Raw genomic sequence first — 25,428 nt, forward strand, 5'->3', positions numbered from 1 at the left:
TTAGGCCAGAAACCTCCATATACAGTACTGGCCAAAATTATAGGCAGTGGTGATGATACGATATTTAGGATGCTGAATCTCCCTTTGAGATAGCTTTATTCAGATGCAATAATTTTTGTATTATTGTTTATTGACTACGTAATAACAATACAACGTTTCTTACTTCGAAAGATTATCAATGAAGAAAATAAAATCAAAATATTGAAATTGGTCAAAAACAACCTGGCCAAAATTATAGGCACTATGTGAACCTGCTAAAGACAGTGTGATATCTTATTTCTGTAACTACTTAAAATCGAGGTTATAATACTTCCACGAGCTTTCAATGTTCTTTTGACACGGTTTGGAATCGGGATCACTAGTTTAGGCCATTGGCGTTTGGTGTATTTTGATCAAATACCTATGAAAGCTCCAACGAGTACCTGGCAATTTTTAGTTTGATAATTTTACAACTGATGATCAATATTCTTCAAATGTTCTCAATACGGTTGTTGTCTAGGCTAGTTGGCGATTAAGCTGGGACAGGAAATTCATGGCTTTGGAACTAAAGAATTGATATTTCGACTTGTTATATGAATCATTGTCTTGCTGGAAGTACCATTTATCACCATTATAACTAAAGTTTTCATCAAAATGTTTATCCTAGACAATAGATAGGGTGATGATATATCGTTTGGCATTCAGCATATCCTTATATAAAATCAGAGGATCAATATCTTGTGCAGAAAATATATCCCCACACACTATTACTACTCCACCTCTTTGCAATCGTGTTTGGATGCTAAGTGGTATATGGCGTTATTCTACTCGCCAACTAACAGACACCCCATATTCCAGTGAATTTCCTCAAAAGCAATAAAATCAATCAATCAAACAACATGATACCATTGTATTTTGTTCCAATAGACATGTTTTTGGCTCCATTCGAGGCGTTGGTAATTTGTTTGCTGTATCAAACTGGACACCGCTTTTTTGAGTAGCTGTAAAACTTACAACGACAAGTGAGACTGGATACTAACAGTGTGTAAGACTGCAATTCTTCAATAAAAGCTGGACTACCCGTTTCATAGAAAGGTAGACTGAATGCCATTTGGTATGTCAGAATTATTTTCAATGTTCGCGAGAAATATCTCAATTAGAACTTTGGTCGTAATGATGGCTACAGGTATTTCGAACAAGCCAACGCTTCACCTCACTATTCAAAATAAAAAATTTTAATGCCACACAATCAAAACTAATCCATTACAATGCCTAGGAGTTCCAATTCTGGATGGGTTGCCCACTTATCCAAACTTAAAATCATTTAGACACGGTTGGAGGAAATTTACTGTTAACTTCAAATTTCTAAACTAGAAATCACAAGAATCTCGATATACCTGTCATGGACATTTTATAAAACACACCAAAAAATAAACTCATAAATTACTGATCTCGATTCTAAACCGTACTAACAGTTCTGCTAAACAGAATATTTGAGAATCCTGATGATTTTTATTATTAACGTCTGAGATAGAACATCAAACTTTCTTAAGAAGGTCTTAAGTGCCTATAATTTTGGCCAGACAATTTTCGACCAAATTCAAGATTTAAATTCGTTCTCTTTCGTTAAGTTTCACCTCATGTTGGAAACAATGCAATTATATTTTGTGATCAATATACAATAATACCAAAATTATTGCATTTGAATAAAGCTATTTCAAAGGGAGATTTATCAACCTAAACATCGTATCACCATCACTGCCTATAATTTTGGCCAGTACTGTACTGATAAACGCCTAAAAGTATGCAATAATCTTGTAATAATTTGTTGACTAAAAGTATGGCCCGTGTTAGAATTCTAGATGGATTAATCACATGAGTGATACTTAAAAAGGACCCTGGTATATCTTACAAATTCTTAGTAAACACTGAACTTCTAAAATCATATTTTCAGGCCCAAAATGATTACATATGACCATGAAATTGGGTCTTAGGGAATCCTACCGGAAGAACACATCTGGGACCAAGTTTCAGATGCAACTCATGCTAGTAAACAACCTCATCTATTGTGTTCTTCATTGGCCTATTATTTCATTATGTTATAATGAAATGCCAGATACATAGGCGAATCGCCAAAACAGTGCACCAGGAAACACTTATTTCCGGTACAAAACTGGTTCAAACATGACATCCCGGCATGACAACTACCCTTACAAGAAGTACAACTCTTCCCATCGATCATAGTGAAAATTGCTAATTTTTATGTCTCAGTTCCTGAGTATCAGCCGACTAAAACTAAAAAGTTTTTCCTGGGACTTTGAGGGTTAAAGAAACAATTATTTAGCTAGTTTTTCAAATGCCATAGCTGTAGGCAGTCTTGAAAACATTCGACACTTTTCCCTACCTTTATTTCGATGCCGCAGTCGGGTGACAGCTTGCTTTGTTACATTCATGCGCTAATGTTACCTCTTATTTACACACAACACGAGCGGTAGGACGAAGATCAATAAACATAAAAAAGGGTCGAATCAATGTCGTCTGACACGATGACATTTGTCTAATTCAAGCTTTTCGCATGTATTTTAGTAGATTCCGATTATGAATGTTAATATTAGTTTATTCTTGCTTGTTGAATCATCAACAAAAATCCCTGACTTTCCCTGACATCATCAATCACAGTATATCTTTAACGACATTCAGGGTTGTTACGAGAAGGGTGGAAAAAAATCCGCGCCAAATCCGCGCGAGCTAAATTTGAATCCGCGCCAAATCCGCGCGATACTGGAAAAATAAATTCGCGCCAAATCCGCAAGAGCGTGAAGGTATTTTTTTTTCTTTTTTTCACGTTATTGAAGAAATCCATTAAATCCATTAAACTGGAATGGACTGCTGGATGAAGAATAAACATTTGATTCGTAAATCAACGCACCTCATGCTTTCTGAAAGTGAATTTGAAGGCGTTTCGGCAAAAATCTCGTTATTTTTTTTTTCAAAAACATTTCTTAAGGATCCATTGCGCGATTTTTGAAAAGAAAATCTCAGGAGAAACATCCCAAGAACTAGGTAGTGTATTCGTGGGAAAAATATTAAAAAAACTGAAGAAATTTTATAAGAAACTAAAAAAAAATCTTTGAAATAAACAGAATGGAACTGTTTTGGCTTTCTTTAAGTATTAGGTACTGAATATTTTTGGAGACAGTAACCTGAACATTTTTTTTAAAGAATTTTCGAAACCAGTATGAATTTGAGAAGGATACTCATGAAAAATTCTCATAAGATCACTTCGAACATTTTTTGAGTAATGTCTTAGTAGTTCTAGAATGAATCTTCAGTGAGGAATATTCCAAGGAGAATACCTGGCAAAACCTGAGAAAACGTCCCTTAAAATGAGTTATCTTATTTTATTTTATTGATGCACAAGGGGATCATGGGGCCAAGTCTCCAATGCAAGTCCAAGAACTCACATCGTCCATAATACACCGTGGAATTTGGGAGTAGGTATTGGAACCTCTTTAGCCATGTGGCTTTAAAGTTTTGCGTGGCCTTAAGAATGAAGAAAAGTTGGGAGATTGATTTTGCGAATTGAGCTGTAAAAGAATGTTTTGTTAATTAAATTGTCAACGTTATTTACCTTTGCGTGTTTTCACACAAAATGAACAAATCTGACGATATGGTGCTTGATGTTCAGTGAACTAGTAATAAAAGCTCTTCTTGTGATTCTTGATCTTGTGTCTTCAATATTGGAAGCTTGGTTAATAATAATTTCAAAAAAAGAAGGATAAATTATCAATGTTGCTGAACACTGATGAAACATGCGAAGGGCGATGAATATTGCTTCGTCATGTACATGCGAACTGCGAGTGAACAGGTTTGCCAATGCTTGAGCTTTGTTCGTCATCAACGTAGCTTCGTCGTCGCTCGTTATAGGGCACTGCATGAAATTCTCTCCCTCTCTTTCACTCTTACAGAAATTTTGTAAACAACAAGGCCAAGAAACGTCAAAATCCCATACAAAATCAAAACAATGCAGTGCCCTATGACTGGAAAAAAAAAACTTCATCGCCCGAAGACATGATTGCTTCGATGCATCATGCGTGCTCTTCGCGAAGATCAGAAAACCATTCGCACGAGCAGCTTCGTGAACGGCACCCGCTGCACGGCATTCTAGCTAACATGGTACCCTGGTACCTGCTAAATAAAAATGGTCATATTTTTGCCATTTTATCGCCGGTTCTAGCCAATCGTGGACTAATTCGATTCAAAAAATCACCTTCTGCTGAGAGGGAGAGCCGGAGCGGGCACCGAGAATTGCGGAAAATCCGGATTTCGGCGTAGAATTTTAATGCCTGATGCCACAATAAACCAGGTCTTTCGCAACCACATTAGCCGCAACGCAACTGTCAAAACGCACTCGCAACGAAGAGGACGATTGAAGGAGTGAGCACCATGAACGAATGGAAGTCGCATGTGGTTGCACAAATGATCAACTTACTTCGTCGTTCACTGCTCCCATTGACTTGCTAGAGTGTTCTTCGCGAAGCATAAATGAAAAAACGAATACATGTGAATAATGGATCGCGAAGATGCAAAAATGAATGCTCGCGAGGAAGATCCAACGCAACATTGTAAATTATGTAACAACCTCCTTCCTTATGGAAATAGAAATCATATAGGGAATCGCGCTACTTGGGCGGTGGCTTCTATATTCGTCTGTTTTCCACTATAACTCAGTCAATCTTGAACCAATTGACACAATTCTTGGAATGCGGTGAGATAGGTATAGTATCTACCCGTGTACAAAATTTCAAGTCAATCGGTTCAAAATTGACCGAGTTACAGTGGAAAACAGACGAAAATAACAGACGAAGAAAACCACCGCCCAAGTAGCGCGATACCCTATATCAAAAACAACAAAAAAGAATCGTGACGCTTCTTCGTTTGATCACGAAAAGTATTGGTTCTTTTTGGCACCACGAGTGTGCATCTTTCTCTGTAGAGTAAAGATGCATTTAAGCCCCGAGACCTGACAACAATCAGGTTGATCACAAGGTTGTGCCTTTGCCCAGGGGAAAACGTCCATTAAAATGAGTAATCACTGGAAAAATCCTAGAAGGACAATGTTGACAATAATTATTTTCAAGATTTACTAGCTGGAGTCCTTTGAAATTCCTACAAGGTTTTCCTGGATTTTTTAGGAGTATCTCCAAGAATTCCTGCAGTAATATATCCAGGAATGCCGGCAGAGTTCCCCCATAGTTTTTCGCCAAAGTTTTTACTAGCAGTTTCCTCTAGGATACCCTTCAAAAGATTTTTTCCGAAATAATTTAGGGATCTATCTAGAAATCTCTTTAAAATATATAGCTGGAGCCTTTCAAAATTGTACCAGTAATTCGAGCAGATTACTATTACCCTTTCGGCTTCCGATAAACGGATATCTTTCGGATATTACATTCAAAGGAACACCGCCGCCGGCGGCGGACGATACGTTACGTCTGGGACGAATGTGGACTATGCAGTGAGCTCATACTTACGATAAAACAGATCATAGCTAATTCCCAGAAAAGGCGCAATATAGCGACCGAAACGTCGGATGAAAGCTTAAGAATCCATTTTTGAGTTATTCCTCCAAAGACTGAACGCCATACCTCCCAACATAACCAACAGTCGAAATTCGAAGGAATTGCTAGAAACAAATTTGGTTTTTTGAGAAACTAGAACTCGAAAGTTAAATAAATATGCACATCATACCCGCAATGGAATTGGAAGAATCATTGCACATCTTCTTCAAAGAAGGATGTTGGGGTCAACATGACCCAGTCAGGCACGCTGAACGTACACTACGCTATCGCGGTTCGACAATTCTAACATCTTAGGAGGGTTGAACAAATATTAACTTTTCATAATTTTTAATTCAAGTGTCGATAATCATTCAAATATTTCGCTGTAAACACTACAAAAATCATTTCCGCGCCAAATCCGCGCGAGGGCCAAATTCCATGGGTAAATCCGCGCCAAATCCGCGAAAATCGCGAAATCCGCGGAATTCGCGAAATCCGCGCTGTTGTAACAACCCTGGACATTCATATAGACCTCAAGAAGAGTCTTAACAGATCTTAGCGGTTCTTTAAAATCCTTGGAGACCGTTACAGAATGAATGTGCATAAATACTTCTTGCAATCTGTCCCTGACCTCCGCAGATCGACTAGAAATTCCACAATCATTCGTAGATCTTCGCACACCTAAGTTGAGCTCACGTACCCTCTTTTATATTTGGGCTCTGAAGGATCTTGAACGACCTTTGCGAGTATCCAGATCCCTTCGCGGACCGAGAGCCCATATAATTACAGCTGTAAAGGCGTGGGTCCAGCAGGGTGACGGGTTCGATTCCCGGTCGGTCCAGTAACTTTTCGTAACGGGAACTTCCTTGGTCATAGAGTATCTTCGTGCCAGCCACACGATATACACATGCAAAAATGGTCATTGACAGATGAAACTCTCAGTTAGCCCTAGACGAACCACTTTTTTCAATCGGCTGCTACTCAAAGACCATACAATCAAAAAATTTGAAACCAATTTTAAATTAAATGCGATTAGTTGATCTTCCAATATCTGGGTGTGGCATCCTCCCTGGCCCCTCCCAATTTCTGGGTATTGAGAAATGCCTTGCACCTTATTTGCTCAACTTCAAGAGTTATGTGTCATTGTTTGTGAACGACCCCTTGTAAAAGGTTTTCTGATATAACTTTTTCTATTGATTTTTAGGATTTTTCGAGTTCTCTATAAAGTTGTTCTTTGTGATGGAATACACCTTCTTCTGCATTTTCCTTCGTACTGGAATAACACTCCATGTGGAACAGTGCCTGCATCTCCACTTGGGTGACATCCCAAAAAGTCATCCTGAAGTATGCTTGAAGGAATTTCTGTAGGGAACGTATGATTTTTGCAGAAATTAATGCTGGAATACCTCACGCAATAACAGCCACTAGCTCCGGTTTATTTTTCTTATTTCTCATTCATTCTTTTTTATAAACATGTGAAAGAGAGGAATAGAAGGGAGAGCAAGACCCACCTCTTCCATCCTTCTCTTTCTCGTGTTTGTTCCGAAGAACGAGTGAAAAAGAAGCAGCTGGTCACGCTAGTTGTTACAACTGCGATTTTTTAAAAAAATCCTGTTTTGATTCCTTCGGAGATTTATATGACGGTTATTTCATAAAATTTCTTACAAATTTTCAGCTGTGAAGCAACTTGAAATTTCTTTAGCAATTATTGCTGAGTTTTCTCCAGAAGTGATGCTGGAAACATTCAGAAATTTCTAGTAGGGTAGAACGGGGCACGATAGCCACCCGGGCCATCGTGGCCGTGCGGTTAGCGGTGGCAATCGTCTAGGCATATCGTAAGCCACGGCGTGTGGGTTTGATTCCCGCTCCAGTTGGTGGAAACATTTCGTCAAACGAAAAATTCAACACTGGGCTACTGGGTGTTCTGTGTGTTGTCCGCTGTCAAGGTAAAATATTTATATTTTATTGGAGTGCTCTTCTTGCTCCGCAGTATGTTCGAGCTGACCATAAAACATCTTTTCGGTTTAGTCAAATAAATTTTTGAATCCTGTTATATTAATGAGTGATAGAAAACATGATATAGAAAAGAACTACTGAGAGGTACTTCGAAAAATTGCGTTCACTCTCAATAAACTCATCGTCATCCTAAGGGTGCTCATCTAGCCCCGTCTTACCCTACAATCCACCATGAAGTTGTTGAGATTTCTCAGGCAATGTCTGCTGAGAGTCCTCCAGGAATTCTAAAAGGGCTCTCAAGAGGAATTTCTAGAGCAATCCCAGGTGAAAATGTTTGAGAAATACCACCAAGAATTGCTAGAGAAATTCTAATAGGAGATTTTGCAAGTAGGTACTCTTAGAAAAAAATCTTAAGCAAGTCTTGAAGGAATCTGTAAATCTTCAGGGATACATTTTGATTTAGCTTTCAAAAATCCTACTAGAATGTCTGCTGGGATTCCTCCAGAAATTCTCATTGAGACATTTGAAGGAATTTCTCTATGGGCTCTCCCAGAAATTTCTCCTGTACTTGGCCAATAATTTTTCCAGGAATTCCTCTTGGGATTTTTCCATAGATTTCTACAAGGACTCACACAAGAATTGAGGTGGTTAGAAGCAAAAGGGTGTAAGTGACAAAAATTAACTTCCGAGTAAATGAGGTTTAAAATGTTTAACCAATTTTTCATTCCATGCAAAACGTATATAGTTTCAGCATCGACCCAATTTTCTCCGATTTATTGTTATTTATCGTAAAAAAAAATCATGAAAAAGTTCCTAAAAGCTCAAAGTTATAGGATTTTTTTATATGCTCAACTCGAAATCGACAAAATTATCACTTAACCCCTTTGCACATGGACTCCTCAATTATTCTTGCATTTCCAATAGGAATTTCTGGGTGGGGCTCCTCCAGTAATCCCTGCTGTAATTTATTCATGGATTTCTCCAGAAATATGTTATTTCTACTAGGAATCCTCTTGAGAGTATATTAGGAACAACTGCTGGAATTTCTCCAGGACTACTTCTGGGTTTTTTTTAGACATTTCAGGTAGGTGTCCTCCTGATTTTTTTTTTCTGGGATTCCCAATATCTGCAGAGAATCCTCCAGCAATTCCTGCAGGAGATATTCCTAGTAAATCTCAGCAAGAATTCCCTTTGATATCCCAGAGGGTATTTTTGGAATCCCTGCTGTTTACTGGATGTATTGCAAGAGGAATTCCTAGAGGAATCCTTGGAGAAGTATTCCAGGAAGGGATATTCAGAGGAACCCCAGCAGTCATCCCTACAAAAACTGATGGAGAAATATTTTGAGAAATCTTCTTAGAATACTTCTGGGAATACCTGATGAGGTTGTGCTAGAATTTTCTGCAGGAATTCGTCTCTTGGGAGAGAATGTCCCTTTAAAAAACGCTCTACAGATTATCCAAATCCTCTCGCAATATCTCCATGAATTCTTGCTGGGATTATTTGAGGAACTCCTACCAGAATTTCTCCAAGCATTTTTTTTCTAGGATTTCACAAGCATTTTCAGATGGTATATTTGCAGTAATTACCCATAAAATACTTGAATAATTCCAGCAAGACTTCCAGGAGGTTTCTCACCACGAATTCCTCGAGAAATCTGAAGCAATTTCAACATAATTTCCCAAAGGAATCTGAAGAGGATTTCCAATAAGAAAACGAAGAGGAATTCCTGAAACAATCTGTAGATACATTATTTTAAGAAGCGCTAGAGAAATTCTGAAGGAATTTCTGAAAAAATATCTGGGACAATTTCTGGAGAAGTTACAGTGGTGGTTGCTGGATGAATCCTATCAATACTAATTCAATGAATCCCAACAAGAATGTCTAGAGGTAATCCAAGAAGATTTTTTGGATAAATTCCAAGAGAAGAGGTATTAGTAGAGAAACAACTTGAGGAATAGTGGATTAAACATAGCAGGTATTTTTGGGGAAACGAAGTACATGATTGCGGATAGAGATACAGGCAGGCCTAGAGGTGTTAGTGCTGAAGTAGTAATTGATGGGGATATGTTCAAAGCTGCTGATGAATTTGTTTGTCTTGTAACATTTGTGACATGTGACATTTCCCGTGAAGTGAAAAGGCGTGTTAAAACTGCGAATAGAGCCTTTTACGGATTGTATGATTGTATGATCTTAGGTCCCATGCAAATGCAAATGAAATTTCTTCTTATAAGATGCTGATTCTGCCGATGTTCCTCTACGATCACTAATCGTAGACGTTAAAGCAGGTAGACCAAAAAATGTCAAGACAATTCTCAGTGGGAAACTGGGAAATGATGATTGGCGTAGACTGACCAGATCGAGAGTGTTTTGGCGAATGTATGACGATCCCGAGGATGGACAGAACCAGTTGTAAACCAAGTTGTGTGGCGTTGAGTTGTTGAATCATTGGTTTAACTTTTGAAACATGGCTATGTGAAATGTCCTATAGTCTTAGTTGAACTTCCCTCGGCATAAATCTAAGTGGAATTTATTGCATTTCAGAGAGAATATCGAATCACTTCATTTTTCCAGTTGACCTACTAAAAACTAGCACAAGCGAAAATATGTGTTCCATTTCACAGTTTCAATCGAAGCCCCTACCCGAATAAACATTTGGAAATCATCATGGACTATTTGTTTAACTGTCCCACCGCAGCCTATGTTAAACGATATAGCTACCAGCATAAAATCAACGAACCAGCTGAACACACGGTGAAACTGAAAACACATGTTCGCTTCAAATCACAACATTGCACCCTGACGCTGACATCACGCAAACCCGTAAAGTTCCGTTTCGAATTAGTCGCCACAACTAAAAATAAACACCCTCATTTTCACGAGATCGGAGAAGATTGGAACCAGAGAGTCTCTGAAAACATCGCACAGTACTGTAAGCTCAATTCTTCACACACAATCACTTTTTCTGTGTGTTACAGAAGTAGACTTGTGAACACCGCGAAAAGGGGACATTCAACTTTTCACTGGTTATATTGTTATTCGTATTCGCACGATTACCCAATTACGAAAGTATGCAAAGATGATGTCAACCGCTGAGTTGTCTGGTTTCGGATATCGTTTTTAGTTTGGACACGATCAACCGGCAGATGGTGATTGGCAATGCTAATGTTTACCCATCATATGGTCCGACCATCCCAGTTCGATTCGATTCGTTTGAATGGATTAGACCGGTTCAAAGGCGTGAATTTTTCAGTCCATCAGCAGTCTTCCACTAGCAATTTCTTCGACGGCCTGGACTAAAGGCTTTGTTTAGTATTCTTATATGAGCTTTAGCGTGTAACGTAACTTTTATAAACATTCTGCCGTGTGCAGCATAGTTGTCCCAGGGATCCATAGAACATGGAACAACTATACTGCACACGGCAGAATCTCACTGAAATTTTGCATTCCTTTCACCAGAGAGTTCTCCATGTACATTTCCGAAGATTATTTGTTTTTTCTTAAAACTTCTTATAGAAAAAGTCTTTGAAAAACGTCTAGAATTTCAAGGGTATGGTAAGACACTCCTTCAAGTATTTCCTTTTAGAAATTCCTGAACAATTTGTAAAAAAAAAACACTTTTTTCACGAGTTGGTCTAATGTATACATCGATGATGTCACTACACTCGCAAAAGACCTTCACTCTATACACTTATTATGTGCAAACACCTACAAGTGGTCTCCAGTCTCAAACTACTCAATGAAATATCAATAAAGCACGTACACCAACGACCTAGGGCACTACAATCTACCCTGTAGGGTTCGGATCATTAAATTGTTAGTGGCATACAGCACAACACTCAACCCAGCTGTGTATGTAGGTCTGCATGTAAACAAACCGTAGGCAGCGTCATACCTCGCTAATACCAATCGCACGGTTAATCAAACACATTCAATCTGAAATCCCTTATATGTGTACAGTGCAATACGAACTCAGGCCGCGCGCGTACCGCTTCCACGTGATTGCAAGCTGATTTTTTGGCGACGTCCGGCGATGCGAATCAACGTTAACAAGCTCGCGGTTCAACACAGACTGACGGACTGATCTCGCGGTGGGGCCGCTTGTTTCCACAGTCAGCCGGCTGAACTTGATGCGGCGCCCATCCATAAACAACACATGCACGCTTCTTTCTCTTGCATTGCATGTGTGAGAACTGAGAAGCAAAACGCGGTCTAGTCTGTCTCTGGTGTGCGGCATTGGATGACCCAGCAACGTACGATGACATACTCAACCGTATACACATGTTGATAAACTTGTTGAGTATACAGCGCGTGGTTGTCGATGCGATCACGCTTTTGCATATTAATTTCTAGATGCGTTGTTTCCGCGCATGCATTATTGTAGTCGGATTGACGAAAAGCGTTTATATGTACATTACAATTTTTTACTAAATACTAACGCTAGTTTTTGCAAGCAAAAAACGTGTCTCTCAATGACATTCGTACTTGGATAGAGATACCTACTTCTCAGCTAGATGCTCTTATTATTGTTGTAGAGTTTTAGATGGAAACTTCTCACCAAATTGCTGGAAACTGCGAGAAATCTGCATGCCAACGGGGATTAGACTATGTGGATCTCATTAGCCAGTTTTGCTTATATTCTAATGAGTCTGCATTTAGATGTACCACCAGTTGATTCAAGAATCGTCATACTATACTGTATCTTTCATTCATTTATTTAGTTAACATCAAATTCATGATAATACTGAATCAACAATTTACCGCCATAATACTCGATTTGCAGCTGTAGCTCTCCAACGTCGGTCACGCCCAACACTCGCCAGATCACGCTCCACTTCGTCCGCCCATCGTGCTCTCTGCGCTCCACGCCTTCTTGTACCAACCGGATGATAAGCAAACACCAACTTTGCAGGGTTGTTGTCCGGCATTCTTGCAACATGCCCTGCCCATCATATCCTTCCGGCTTTGGCCACTTTCTGGATGCTGGGTTCGCCGTAAAGTGCAGCGAGCTCGTGGTTCATCCTTCTCCGCCACACACCGTTCTCCTGTACGCCGCTGAAGATCGTCCTTAGCACCCGTCGCTCGAAAACTCCGAGTGCTTGCAGGTCCTCCTCGAGCATCGTCCATGTCTCGAGTCCGTAGAGAACCACCGGTCTCATTAACGTCTTGTACATGGTACATTTGGTGCGGGGGTGAATCATTTTTGACCGCAGTTTCTTCTGGAGCCCATAGTAGGCACGACTTCCACTAATGATGCGCCTTCGTATTTCACGGCTCACGTTATTGTCCGCCGTTAGCAAGGAACCGAGGTAGACGAATTCTTCTACCACCTCGAAAGTATCCCCGTCTATCGTAACATTGCTGCAAAGGCTTGTCCTGTCTCGCTCAGTCCCACCTACCAGCATGTACTTTGTCTTAGCCGCATTCACCATCAGTCCGACCTTTGCTGCTTCGCGTTTTAGGCTGGTGTACAGCTCTGCCACCATTACAAATGTTCTAGCAATAATATCCATGTCATCCGCAAAACAGACAAATTGGCCGGATTTCATAAAGATCGTACCCCGGCTGTTGAGCCCGGCTCGTCGCATAACACCTTCCAGGGCGATGTTGAATAGTATGCAGGAAAGTCCATCACCTTGTCGTAGTCCCCGTCGGGATTCGAATAAACTGGATAGTTCACCTGAAATCCTTACGTGTTCTGCACACCTTCCATCGTTGCTCTTATCAGTCTGGTAAGCTTCCCGGGAAAGCTGTTCTCGTCCATGATTTTCCATAGCTCTGTGCGGTCGTATGCCGCTTTGAAGTCGATGAACAGGTGGTGCGTTGGGACCTGGTATTCACGGCATTTCTGGAGGATTTGCCGTACGGTGAAGATCTGGTCCGTTGTCCGTTGTCACATTAACTTGTCGCCTTTCTTGTGGATGGGACAGATTATCCCTTCCTTCCACTCCTCCGGTAGCTGTTCGGTTTCCCAGGTGCTCCCGATGAAGTTGAGAGATCTGCAGTTCCACGTACCGAGCTTCCAATCGCAAGTCCCTTTTCGTCGCTGTGGTCGTCGCCATTGGTATCGGTTCGCTTTCTTCTCTTGTTGATTTTCAGGTGCTAGTCTTTTTTACGGCTGGCTCGCAGGGCCTGACACCAACCCACTAACCCAGGGAGCTAGGCTTACCTTCCCGGAAGCTACGGGTTCTGCATTGGCATTTCCTCCAACTACAGTGCTAAATAGCTAGGCTCAAGCGCCAGTCTTCGCCGGAGGTGGTGTTTTTAATTGGCGCCCAGGAGATAATATTTTAGAGTATCGCGCCACTTGGCGGTGGCTTCTATACGTCTGTTTTTCACTATAACTCAGTCAGTTTTAAACAAATTGACTTGAAATGTTGTACACTAGTAGATACTATACATATCTCACCACATTCCAAAAGTTGTGTCAATTGGTTCAAATTTGACTGAGTTATAGTGGAAAACTGACGAATATAGAAGCCACCACCCCACTAGGGTGGGGCTAATTTCAAAAAAATCTCTCCAATATATGATTTCACAAGTGGAAAGTGATATACTAGTCGAAATAAGTGAGCTGTACAAAAATGAGCGATTTCGGTTGATATTTAGGGGTGGCGCAAAGGGTTCAAGTGAAATTTTGTTCTAGCAAAAATTTTTCTAGACTAAATCGGTGATTCTAGAACCCAATTGGGCCAAATTTGTGCTCAAAATTGCGATATCTCCACTGGTTTTCGAGATATTTAAAGAAAAATGTCATATTTTGGTATCCAACTCAAAAAATACTGAAAAACGACATTTTTTTCAAGTATCTCAGAAACCAGTAGAGATATCGCAATTTTGAGCACAAATTTGGCCCAATTGGGTTCTAGAATCACCGATTTAGTCTAGAAAAATTAAGTTTGAAAATTAAATTTGAAATGTTTTTTGAAAGTTTGTTCTAGCAAAAATTTCACTTGAACCCTTTGCGCCACCCCTAAATATCAACCGAAATCGCTCATTTTTGTACAGCTCACTTATTTCGACTAGTGGATCACTTTCCACTTGGGAAATCATATATCGGAGAGATTTTTTTAAATTAGCCCCACCCTACCACCCCACTATGGGGGATTCCCATATAAGCAGGCGGACAAAATAGTTATTTATGCAACAAGTTGCAAAATGATGATTTTTTCGGCACGAGTCTTTTTTTTTTTTTTTCATAGTGATTACGGCGGTAGCACACTGTGCTTATGTTCTAACACCGCACCCTTTCCCTACGTTTGCTTCTATGAGCCTCTATTTTTGTTTCAACACACAGAAGTACGTAGGCATATCGTGGCCCAACTCGACACTGTTTTGGCCTGCGTTGAGCAAAAATAGTTTTAATAAAAGTTTCCCCTTTTTTCTTTTTGTCAATTGTTTTTTTTTGTAGTATGGTCCATGTATTTAGTTAGGTTCTTGTCAATTTGTCAGTTATTCGAAGTAGATCGATCTCCAATATGTAGTCAATAAGTCAATTAAGTCATTCTGATCTGTTCTATCATAGCAGCTTTAGTCTTTGCTTTATTGAAGTGTAGTTTTATTGGAAATATGCTGAATATCGTTATTAAAAAGTGACGTCTGGAACTGTGTCCTGCTAGTCTTAATAATGCCTAGGAGATTAACGAAAACACGTGTGTTCGGTCAGATGTCCATTACGTAGAAAGTCAAGGAAAATAGGTTTCTTTATTGTTTTTTTGTTTTGCTAGGTTTTAGCTGCACTCTGAATAGAGTTGAAACCTCTACACTAGACTCGAAGATAGAAAAGAGTACGTAATCTTTCAGAAGCAGTTTGCCAGCCGTACGCGGAAAATGATATCCATTAAGACACTGTTGCAACTGACTCAGAAAGTTACGGTAGAAGATTGGAAAGTTTTCAATTGGTCAGTCAGTCAGGATTTGCCTATGTAGTGTTATGGTCACACGGTTTGTGTTTGTTTCCTTGTTTGATTTTGTGGTATGGTTAAATATGTATTTCTCCTCGTTAAGTCAGTTGTTGTATGTTTGTTTTTTTTTCATCGAATCAATCGAACCCTGTATGATAAAATATAGTCGATCTTGTGTCAAATTGTTTTCTTGATTTCGCTAATCGTTTTCTACTTGTGTTCATCTCTTGTGTCCTTAAATTGTCATCGGTCCAAAATCCACAGAAACATGTAACTGAACTTCTGAACATCTAAGAGATAATTAAAAATAATTCGTTCAATTGTCCTATCCGTCCTACCTAGATGAACCATGTCATTTTCTCAAGCGTAGCCTAGAAATGTCAACCTAGTCATACACAAGTAACGTTGTTCAGTTAATATGAAGCAGTCAGTTTTTGTCCAACATGTCACGTCGAACGCATTGACGTCAACAATGCGTTTAAGTGTTCGCACGTTAGCTTCGAATCTATCAGCACAATTAAGTGCTGCAAATCTCCTTTCCACTATTGATTCTTCGGTCGATTTTAATTGCTTTATTTAAAGAAAATATGATCAACTAACATTGTAAAAATTCGAAAAAAACGACTATGACATTAATAAATTACTAATCAAAATCAACCGAGAAACGTGGGAAATAGAGCCCAAACAACATTTTGAAGTCAGCTGGCTGTAAAAGGTTCCAAAACCTGTCACAAATCCTATAAAACTTTTATTAGGATTTGTAACGATCATCAAAACCTTCTCAAATCCAACCGATTTGGAACTATTGCTTGGGAATAGACTCTACTGAGCCCTGGCGGTTCCTCCGTGTTTATCGAGCATGTCTGATGCATATGATCAGCCATACTCCATCTGCAGCAGCCGGTTCGTGATGAACCGTTGGAGGCGCATTAAAGTGTTAAAAAGGTGATATGTTTCACTAAAGAACACTGCATTACAATAATCAAAATGAAACTCCTTCACTTTAATACCGTCAACCCCTGCGAACTTGGCCAGGGAATGATTTTTTCGGCACGAGTCGTACGTTTATCCAACGAGGCTTGCCGAGTTGGATAGATACGACGAGTGCAGAAAAAATCGAGTTTTGCAACGAGTTGCATACAACATTTTTTGTAATTACGAAAAATAACTATCTAGTATAATATATTCTCACAACACAATCATGTATCAGGAGGAACCACGTGCGAGCATCCATGCTCATCAGTGTAGTTTTTTTATTCGATCAGGTAGGCTATGGTGTAGCATTTGATCGAGCTCCCGTTGTCAAACAGTTGTTTGTTAGCAAAGGCAGAAGTCGCTAAAGTACCTCCACCAGCTTCTATCTCAGCCGTACTGCCATCGGAATCAGAATAAAAGTCGTCTAGATTCATATAACTGCTGAAGAGTGGATGTAGAATCATCAGCTGAATCTACGGATAACACGAAATTCAGTGCAAAGTGTGTGCTGGCAAAAGTGCCGAAAAGTGCTACTTTTCGGCACCTTTAAGAGTGCCGAAAAGTAGTACTTTTCGTCACACTTGCATCAGGAGAGAAAAGTAGGCCTTTTCATGACACTTCAGCCAACTGAAAAGTGAAGTTTTTCAGAACGTAATTGGCTTCTTTAACGGTGTTGAGATGATTTAATATTCTAAATCTGCATGTCAAAATGAGCCGAAATCCAAATTTTCATGAATTTTGGAGCCCGGGAACCTATTCAAAAATCAATTTGAAGTTTGTATGGGAGCGATTTCTCGCATCACCCCTCGTCGCAGTTTGTACTGGGCGGAGCTGTCAAACAGTTGCCCAGCTGTCAAAAGGTGATTTCAAAATATATCTTTGAAATTGATTTAATAAAGTTCTAAAAATCTGAAAAAAATCATAGTGGCTCAGAAAAAGGTGCTCTTTCGTATGAAATCATAAAATCAATATATTTTTCAAAATTTAAAAACCCAATTACAAAAATATTTTTTTGCAACTCGGCACTATAAATTGTTACTTTTCACTTGCCGTTTTATCACCGAAACGGTCTACTTTTTCGCACTATATCAAACAATTGCATTATGGTTCATAATGCAACTCATTTCAGTTGCATTATGAATCATAATGCAATTGTTTGATCAACAATCTGAGTTTCCACCTTGGTTGCCACTGTTTCCACGGTAAAAGCTTGCAAAACTGTGACGGTTATAGCACAGCTTGCTTGATCCAAACTTCGGGTCTAGTATGTTGGAGCACGTGGTCGTTCCCATTGAACTACCGCAAAACATGATGGTACTGACGGAAATGATCATGTTCTAGTGAATAATTTTGGTCATTGCAAAAAAAATTGTATGCAACTCGTTGCAAAACTCGATTTTTACAGCACTCTTCGTATTTATCCAACTCGGCAAGCCTCGTTGGATAAATGTACGCCTCGTGCTGTAAAAATCATCATTTTGCAACTCGTTGCATAAATAACTATTATCACATTTTCGAGGATTTCTTTGTTTATTGTAATTGGTTCAGCCAAAATATATTGTTAATGAAGATTTTTAAGCATCTCGATCAAGTTTTGAAAAGGGCGTATTTCCAATATGGCCGAATAACTGATTATATATAAAAAAGTTTAGATTTGTTTGATTTCATCTTATTTTTTTTTGTTTTCTTCTCTTGGAATGATCAAAATATTGTGGATTTACTGTAAAAATGAGTGTCAAAGGGAATTTGCTTAAAATTTTTGAGAATCGTCGTTAAATCTCAAGGGGCGTTCCCATGCGAAAAATAACGGTGAATCTCCCAAGACCGCAATTTACCGCAGCATTTTGCATTGAAAATCGTTAGTGTAGACCTAAAGTTTGACCTTTAATTTAATTTGGGCCTGGGAATGTGTGGGAAAAAAAAGATGCCGATTAACAAAATTCGAATTTCCTGGCTTTTTCAACTTCTTATTCTTCTTTTGCCGTTTTTCTTATAATTGTTCAACTATTTCACAAAACCACCTGTTTTCTGGAAAGCTTGCTCCATTACCTTACCAATGATGTATTGAAACCAATAGATAATGATGATATAAATTAGAAAATATCGATTTGAAATTATATGTTATTTTTTAGCGAAAGTCATTTTTTTAGCTTTACTTAACTTTGATGCACAATATCTTTGTAACTACATCAGCTAGACACTTGAAATTCTGGATTTCTCTTAGTTTATATGTTTATTATTGATAGAAAATTTCAGAACAAGCATGGGTGAAAGTCACTTTTCTGATTTTTGTCCGCCTGATACCCTATAGTGCGCCCAAGTAGCGCGATTCCCTACCTGAGCTTCCACCCCCCTATACTGCATCTGTATGATCCAATAATCATCGCTTTCAGCATATTGTTCAGGCCCTTCTTCAATACCAGCTTGTCTAGGGGCCTCAGGAGAATTAGGAACTGCTCCAGTTGCCGAGAGGACAACCGGAACATTACAGGCGTCCTCCATCTGCTTCAACACCTTCGCTAGGTCATGGTACTTCGTTATCTTGCCGGAGAACGTTGATTGACATTATGGGGGTAACTCTCGCTGAGACCGTCCCACTATTTACACCATGTCTTCAAAAATGTTTAAGGTGGCGATTTTCTGAAAGTCCTTCCCAAAAAAGTAAGAAAAATGCATTTGGTTAATCAAATTGGTGGACCCCCCGTTAGTTAGAGCCACAAGCATTTTGGTGAACCCCTCGATTTTGGTCAATTGTTGGCTCATTTAAACCGTTATAACTCGAAAGTTTCGCCAGAAACTACTTTGAAACTATAGGTTGTTGAAAAGAGAAAAGATAGAGGTACTCTTTGCAGTTATAAAAAGTTTGGTCGGCCATATTGATTTCGGCCGCCATCTTGAATTTATGTACCAAAACATTTTTTTCACCATGTTGGCAACCACCGATTTTCAAATTTCTTGCGTCAATCGAAAGCGGGGACATTTTTACACAACATATCGAAAATTTAGAGGTGTATATTTTTCCTATCAAAAGTTATCTGCACTTTTGTTAATCATGACATGTTTTCTCCATACATTTCCATGCACACCGGCAATGACACGCAACAGCATCAAAGTTGGCACCTGCTTGTATACACTGAGGATACTGTTCGTATGCTTTTCATAGTTTACATCTTATGAATCAGTTATTTTTATTGTTTTCATCATTTCATAGTTCTCGTATGCTTTTCATACATTAAAGAACGAAATCCATAAGACTTGTCGTATGAAAAATCTCATAAGAAGCATCGTATGAAAATCATAAGATGTGTTATGAAACACCATTGCTAAAAAACAACAAAACCTTTTATTGGCTTCCAACCACTTCAACTTCCGAAGCGTCGATGGGCGAATGAGTAAAGCACGCACTCGCTAACCTTGATGTTCCTGGTTCGATTCCAGGTTGCGATTTTTTGAAATTTGTGCAAAATATTTCATAAACATATGTATGATAGTCATAAGACAAAGTTTCAGTTTTTATACGTTATCGGTATGATTTTCATACGTGAGAGTTATGAAATTTATACAGTAACAGTATGACAATAATAGTTGGTGCTTTGAATCCAAAATCATAGTTCGTAACTATGATTTTCGCAAGAAATTCTTGTGGCAAAAAATCATAGTTGATTCGTATGATTTTCGGAGTTGCAGTATCCTCAGTGTACACAAACGCACCTGCAGCAAAATTAGGGCAAATCGGACGATCGTTCTCATTTTTAACTGTTTCTCAACGATGCGGGCATTGCTTTTTAAACTTTTTTGGTGTTTTGAAAAGCTGAAACTTTCAACTTTTCATTAGTGGATTCAGATTTAGAATAAATGTTCGTAAACACTGTGAAATAACGCAGCATTTATGTAAACAATCGGCACCTGGCCCAGTGCGCAAAAGTGGCATGATTCACAAAAGTGCAGATAACTTTTGATAGGAAAAAGATACATCTCTAAATTTTTGATATGTTGTGTAAAAATGTCCCCGCTTTCGATTGACGCAAAAAATTTGAAAATCGGTGGTTGCCAACATGGTGAAAAAACAGTTTTGGTATAAAAATCCAAGATGGCGGCCAAAATCAATATGGCCCTCTCTTTTCAACAACCTATAGTCTTTAGGTGGTTTCTGGCGAAACTTTCGAGTTATAACGGTTTAAATGAACCAACAATTGACAAAAATCGAGGGGTCCGCCAAAATGCTTGTGGCTCTAACTAACGGGGGGTCCACCAATTTGATTAACCAAATGCATTTTCCTTACTTTTTTGGGGAGGACTTTCAGAAAATCGCACCCTTAAACATTTTTGAAGACATGGTGTAAATAGTGGGACGGTCTCAGCGAGAGTTACCCATGGTCTAATGGTACAGCGATGTCGATGAGGGTTACCCACTTCATCTTTTGTCGTAAACCACATTATCGGGCCTGCTGGCACGAATGAGGAAATCCTTAATGTTCTCTCGATCCCAGTACAGCTTTGTGCAACTACTTTCCAGAACCGGGTCTGGCAGGTATTTAGAGTAGAGAACAAGTATGTCAACGTTCACCAAGTTGTGCTTTATAATAAGCTGTTGGTACACAATCTTGGTAACTTCGTTGTGATGATCAAGGTAAGCTGATCCAGCTAATACTGAACTGCCTCCAACGACATGCTCGATCTAATGCTCGATAGTTTATCCTATTGAGTTGCACTTGACTTCCTACAGTGGTCCTCCGTGTCATCCTGCAATACGTACTGCCAGTAATACTTTGTTTTAATACGGGTCCTTGATGGCTATCATGAAATGAAATCTTCGCGGTCGATTGCGTCTTATCGATGTGCTAGAGTTGATGAGGGTGCGTCTTATATAACTCCTTCTGCTTCCACGTTACGAACATCTCGTCTACGGTCTAAATGTCGCAGTTCAGCTGATAATCATCCTACACCAGATGCAGGGCATTGTAACCATGATCCGCTTCACATACAGTGCGGATCATTTTGCGGTTTTTAGCTTCTGGATCTGGATCAGTAGGTCGGCTCCAGATGCAGGCTCTTCTCTATTTGGGAAATTTATGCTATCGCCTCGCCATGTACTGTACACGAGCCTATTTATCAATTACTCGAATAGGAGGGAAAGGAATAAGGGGTGAGATAGGGAAAAGGAAAGAGAATAGGATCGTCATGAGCTAAAAACGGCGCCCTGAAAAGAGCACTGTAATAACGCATGAAGCGTAAAGAAAGCCTCTAGCTCTTTCCCACAGCGGGTTAAGAACAGCAGAACGTATTGAAGATTCAGGTTTCTGAAGTTAGTTTCATATAATAAATGTTTACCGAGTACTCGGAAACGCAGTTGCGCAAAAAGTTCCATATCAAATGATACGAAGTTCCATAATCGGATTCACAGCTATCACAGGCAAATGAATCAGCTTGCTGAATATTCGCCATGTGATAGCTGAGTCGGCAGTGGCCAGTCAATGCTTTGACCAGCATGCTGCAATTCTGCTTTGACAGATTTGTAAGATACTTTGCCACCCTTGGAGATGGCTCAGTACAATACAATTTGGTTTGACGACATGACTCCAAACTATTCCAGTATTGTCTGTGTTGAGAGGCAGCCCAGGTGTGAATCTGAAACTTTACCCAACACTTCGATATCGGAATAGCTGGCTCAGGGACAAGTCATGTGATGCTCCAGTGCGAGCTAACTCATCAGCCAATTCATTTCCAGCGATGGAAGAATGGCCAGGTACCTATAAAAGGTGAACAACGTTTGCTGAATTCAGCTCCTCGATTTGAGTTCGACAAGCGATAACTATCTCTTCGGTCTAACTTAGAGTTGGCCGAAGCAAGTGCTTTAATAGCAGCCTGGCTATCTGAACAGAAGTATATTACTTTGCCCATTACGTGCTGCTGAAGTGTCGATTGCACTGCGCACATGAGCAAAGATTTCGACCTGAAAAACGAAGCAGTGTCTACCAAGTGATACAGCCTTAGCTCACGAGAATAAACACTAGCACCTGCTCGACCTTCGAGAAGGGAGCCATCAGTGTATCATACGATGCCGTCTGAAATACTTCTTTCCAGATATCCAGATATCCACTCTTCCCGGGAAGGGAATTTTGTGGAAAATGTCCTATATGGGAAATTACAAGCAGTTGTAAGATCACTCGGAGCAAGGACAATTTTGTCCCAATTCACCAAAAGTGGAAACAACAAGGTGTGTGTTGATGTGCGGTTCACAGAAGTTTTCTCTAGTAGACCGAGTATACCCGTAGTGCTTCTTGTTTGAGATGAATGTGTAGTGGAGCAACGTCTAAGAGAACTTCGAGCGCTGCCGTGGGAGTTGAAGAGAACGCTCCAGTCATTGCCATTAAGCACATCCTTTGGAGATGGCCTAACTTTGATTGGATCATTCTCATTTCGCCCTTTTGCCACTACACAAGACATCCATAGGCCAATATTGGCCGAACAACAGTTGTGTAGATCCATTTGATATACTTCGGTTTTAGACCCCAAGTTGTACCAAGGGTGGGTCTCCAGTTAGCCTAGTGGTTAAGGCTACGGATCGCCAAGCCGGAGACGGCGGGTTCGATTCCCGTTCCGGTCGGGAAAATTTTCTCGACTCCCTGGGCATAGCGTATCATTGTACTTGCCTCACAATATACAAATGCATGCAATGGCAGGCAAAGAAAGCCCTTCAATTAATAACTGTGGAAGTGCTCAAATAACGCTAAGTTGAAGCGAGGCAGGCCAAGTCCCAGTGGGGAAGTAGAGCCATAAAGAAGAAGAAGAAGAAGTTGTACCAAGGGTTCGTCGGCATTGCCCGAAGGCCATACAAGCTTTCTTGATTCTGAACTCAATATAAGGTGTCCAGGAAAGCTTGGAATCAAGAATAACTCCAACGTACTTTACCTGTTCAGGCACATCGATTTCAGAATCAAAGAGATGCAAAGGTCGAACGCCATTACGGTTTCGCCTTTCCGTAAAAAGAACAATAGATGTTTTACTCGGATTAACCGAAAGGCCATATTGGCGACACCAACCCTCAACTACCTGAAGGGCGCTTTTCATCAGGTCGAAGAGCGTGGTGATACACATACCAACTAAGAATGCTTGGTAGTCGTCGGCAAAACCAGTAGGAAAACCGCTATTATTGAATTGCCTCAATAGCGTATCTGCTACGAGATTCCACAAAAGCGGTGACAAGACTCCCCCTTGGGGGCATCCACAAACACTCAATTTCTTAATCCCTGCTAGACGCAATGTCGAGAAGAGATGTCGGTTTGTGAGCATTTAATGAATCCAATTGGAAATCATTGGAGATATACCACGACTCCGTGCGGCTTCCAATACAGTGATAGACATTCGTTTAGCCGAGGCCAAAAAAATTTCAAAAAAGTGTCAGGAAACTCATACAAAAGATTTTATGATAAAACTTTTTTATGTCAGAGATAGTATATCTAGTACTGTTTTATAAAAATGTGATACATCACACTTACATATACACTGAAACAAAAACAAGGGTAAAAACCCTTCAAATGTCATTTTTTGCCTAGACATTCGTTTAGCCGAGATAAATGAAAAAATTGTTTTCAATAGATTTTTTGCAATTTCGTGAGTATGTTTCGAGGATATACCCTAAGGCATTTAGTTTATGACGTGTTAGCAAGATAATTGACCTTAAAAGTTTATTTATTTGTGAAATTCAGAGAAATTTTATTAAAAAAAATGTCCCAATAAGGAGAAGCGATGATAAACAAATTTATTTAAGAAAAATGATTTCTGTGAACACCCAAACGTAAGCTGCATTAGCAGTTTTGGAAATATTGCACAAAATTATTGTTAGAAATGTTCTAATTATTACATAAAATGTCATGAGAAAAACATGTATATTAGTTTTTGGTTGGTTAAACCTTAAAATGGGATTGGTAGAAGCTAAAATAAATAGTTCTGCGTTGAAATAAAGACGTGCCCTAATGCCTGTGGAGTATACCTGTTTGATACTAGCATTACCAAATGAGTTAGAAGACTGCTAAGTGAAAGAACTGCAAGAAGTGCCAGAATTTATGTACCCTGTTTATTTTAAAGCAGATGCTCATACAAAAATGCAAGATATGGTCAAACAATTGGCTTATTTCATTCAATCTGAAGAAATATATTATAAATGAGTCTTAGTTTTGAACCACATTCATTTTTAACATGATTTATATGAAAAGAACGTCTAAATTATGAAACAAGTAGTTCATGCTAGAAATTTGAATACTTTCGGTGCTATTTCTCGAATTGTGAGCCATCCAATGTATGTTATTTCAGCCACAATACAGTCGAGAAGATGTTGGGAGCTATGAGAAGACGTAATAGTAGTAAAAGCTGTGATTTATGCAAGTGAAACCATCATATGTCATCAAAACAATACTTAAATACGTGATTTTTTTATGTTTTGCGTTATTTTTTACTGTTAAAAACATTGTTTTTCGTAAATTTTCAACCTGCACTTGTCATGAAACTTTCATTAGATTCTCCTGAAACACTTCCGATAAAAATAAATACATCAAATCTCAAGTTGGAAACATTTACAATATTATGACATATTTATATAAGATACATGTAAAATTAATATGGCAACACTTCCGAAAACAACCAAATTCATGATTTACAAGCCGATCTATAATGCAGGTCGCCATACAAAACGATTTTGTTGGATATTTTTAGAAATTTGTTAGTTTTTTTATTATGGAATTCTAAAAATTGTACAATTCGGCTAAACGAATGTCTAGGCAAAAAATGACATTTGAAGGGTTTCTACCCTCGTTTTTGTTTCAGTGTATATGTAAGTGTGATCTATCACATTTTTATAAAACACTACTAGATATACTATCACTGACATAAAAAAGTTTTATCATAAAATCTTTTGTATGAGTTTCCTGACACTTTTTTTGGCCTCGGCTAAACGAATGTCTATCACTGTATGGCATCGAAAGGCACGTTGTCAAAGGCACCCTCGATATCTAGGAAAACACCCAAACAATATTGATTTTGAGCGAATGCTTTCTCGA

The 25,428-nt window shown here is 39.2% G+C and overlaps 1 protein-coding gene across 2 annotated transcripts in view; it reads right to left on the bottom strand.

Annotated features, from left to right (window-relative positions):
* LOC109432291 (protein germ cell-less-like) overlaps positions 1-25,428 on the bottom strand; it is a 50,679-nt gene that overhangs the window by 9,760 nt on the left and 15,491 nt on the right. The window contains exon 1 of one of the 2 annotated variants that reach the window (XM_062855581.1): positions 11,389-11,811. The exons of the other annotated variant lie outside the window; for it this stretch is intronic. The gene's annotated coding sequence lies outside the window, so the exon portion shown is untranslated. Of the gene's footprint in view, positions 1-11,388; positions 11,812-25,428 lie in introns of those variants that run through there. 2 annotated transcript variants of the gene reach the window in all.

The sequence above is a fragment of the Aedes albopictus genome, chromosome 3 (genome assembly GCF_035046485.1).
Source record: "Aedes albopictus strain Foshan chromosome 3, AalbF5, whole genome shotgun sequence".
Lineage (NCBI taxonomy): Eukaryota > Metazoa > Arthropoda > Insecta > Diptera > Culicidae > Aedes > Aedes albopictus.